Below are 2711 nucleotides of genomic sequence, written 5' to 3'. Positions count from 1 at the left end.
AGGGCAGAGAGGGGAGAGGTCATGGGGGTAGGAAAGATGGTGGAATGAGATGGACATCATCACCCTAGGTACACGTGTGACTGCACATCTGGTGCGACCCTACATCATGTACAACAGAGAAGCGAAAAGCTGTGCTCCAGTTGTGTGCAATGAACGGAAATCTTTCTGTTGTCATGCATAACTGATGAGAATAAAAAAATCGAAAAAATGATAAGTACCGCCATCCCTCAAAATGTTCCCCAGAGACGCCAAAGCGTGTCCGTGCCCAGCTGACGATGCTTGTGGTGTTGGATCACAGCTCAAGGCTCACTCTGCACAATCTGCCAAAATCATCCCAGGAATGTCATATTTCAGTCCTGCACGTCGTCTAGCTTCTAATAAGTCGATTTGGGACGACGATATAAAAATAAGAACCTCACTCCTGCAACCAGGACGTAGACTCCCACACTCTCCTGCAGCACAGCCCAGCATTCCATCCCCAAACACCCCCCACCCTTGCTCAAGTCCTCCTTGGATTCCTCCTACAACGGTCAGCGTGGTCCATACGACTGTCCACTTGGTGATACCGCCCAATAAAGCCGCGACTGCTACACGGGAGACGGTTTGGGTGCAAGTCTGGGAAATTTAAAAACAAAAAAAAAGTTTTTCTTTTAAATCTCCATTTCCCTGTTTGCATGCTCGCGTGCACACACACACACACACACGCACACACACGCCGTGCTCAAGACAGACTTGCTTTCCCGATCCCCAGGCAGACACATGCATCCCGTAACATCGTGTTTGTAAACTCACAATCTGCACCACAGTATTTAAAAATTAAAAAAAGACGGCACACACACCAGGTGTGTGCAACAGCGCTGCGCACATTGGCACGCGATTTCATTTAAAAGTCACACGTTCAGCAGGTAAGTTTTACGTGACAAATGGCTGCGTGGGGGCTACATTTATTTTTAGAGCGGAGAGAGAGACACAAAGTGAAAAAATGTGTCAAGCAAGGTCAGCAAGACACCGTGTGCATGTCCAGTCTCCACTTAGCCTAAGTCCTCCCCTCACTACACAATCATCTCAAAGCCCTTGCTGGGCTCAAAACGGTTCAGGGGACCTCACCATTATTCAAGGTGCCATTAGCACCAGGGTCCCACGAGGGGGGACACCTACATTTTCTTCGGGTGGCTCTTTAGATTGCTTCTAATTAATTCAGATACAAGGTCACACGCTCCCTGCCCCCGTAAGAAGTGCCAATCTCAGGCGCGATGGGGGGAACGGCTGGACCCTGGCAGACGGCACATCCTGCACCAGCACGGCACCAGAGTGCGGAAGCAATGCATTTATGTAACCCAGAGCGCGCCCACTGTCACTTGCTCCTCCGCTGGGGTCAGAAGACATGCACCGTCTTCCTACGCTTTGGTGCCAATAAACTAAACGCTTTGGCTCTGTCTTTTATCAGCCTCCACCAACGTGGTCTCCATGCCTCGTGTTTCTCCGTTCTTCTTTCTCTCATCGAGTGAGGACAAAACCCGGCCCAGGTGACAAGTGGCTACCCATGCATCGTTCATCACCGACACCAGCAGGTCCTTTGCACTACCCAGAAAACCCCACTGCATCTGTTAGCTCCACTCAACGTCTCATTCTCCCAACTCTTCTTGCAAAACTTCACCACTGTCCACTGCACCACTGTCCTGCTCCCTTGTCTGTAAAGAAGACCTGGTTCCTCCATCACAGGTAAGTCACCCGCCATTCAACCAACAGGAACCCGCGACCGCAGTGGCCGCCAAACTCCAGTCCTTTCCCTCCGCATTCTCCCCCGTTTCCTGAGTAGAGCAGCCCACCTTTTGTTTTCTGGAAATCACTTTCCTTCTCCAGAACATCACACCCTTTACCACGCCTTTCAGATCTTTAATCATTTCTTTCTTGCCAGCGTAGTTACGGAACAAATTAATAACCCTCAGGTCTCTGTGAGAGAGAGAGAGAGAGAGAGGGAGAGAGGGAGGGAGGTGGGGATGGAGGGAGGGAGAGGGGAGGAGGAGGAGGAGGAGGAGGAGAAGGAGGAGAAGGAGAAGGAGGAGGAGGAGGAGGAGATGGAGGAGGAGATGGAGGAGGAGGAGATGGAGGAGGAGGAGGAGGAAGAGGAGCAGGAAGAGAAGGAGGAGGAGGAGGAGGAGGAAGGAGATGGAGGAGGAGATGGAGGAGGAAGAAAAGGAAGAGGAGCAGGAAGAGAAGGAGGAGGAGGAGGAGGAGGAGATGGAGGAGGAGGAGGAGATGGAGGAGGAGGAGGAGGAGGAGAAGGAGGAGAAGGAGGAGATGGGAGGAGGGAGGAGGAGGAGGAGGAGATGGAGGAGGAGGAGGAGGAGAAGGAGGAGAAGGAGGAGGAGGAGGAGATGGAGGAGGAGATGGAGGAGGAGGAGGAGAAGGAGGAGGAGGAGGAGGAGAAGGAGGAGGAGGAGGAGGAGAAGGAGGAGATGGAGGAGGAGGAGGAGGAGATGGAGGAGGAGGAGGAGGAGATGGAGGAGGAGGAGGGTGAAGGAGGAGAAGAGGAGGAGGAGGAGATGGAGGAGGAGGAGATGGAGGAGGAGGAGGAGGAGGAGGAGGAGGAGGAGGAGGAGGAGGAGGAGGAGGAGGAGGAGGAGGAGGAGGAGGAGGAGGAGAAGGAGGAGGAGGAGGAGGAGGAGAGGAGTGGAGGGAGGAGATGGGAGGAGGAGGAGGAGGAGAAG

Source organism: Ictidomys tridecemlineatus, chromosome Y (assembly GCF_052094955.1).
Source record: "Ictidomys tridecemlineatus isolate mIctTri1 chromosome Y, mIctTri1.hap1, whole genome shotgun sequence".
Classification (NCBI taxonomy): Eukaryota; Metazoa; Chordata; class Mammalia; order Rodentia; family Sciuridae; genus Ictidomys; species Ictidomys tridecemlineatus.
This window is presented reverse-complemented; position numbering follows the sequence as displayed.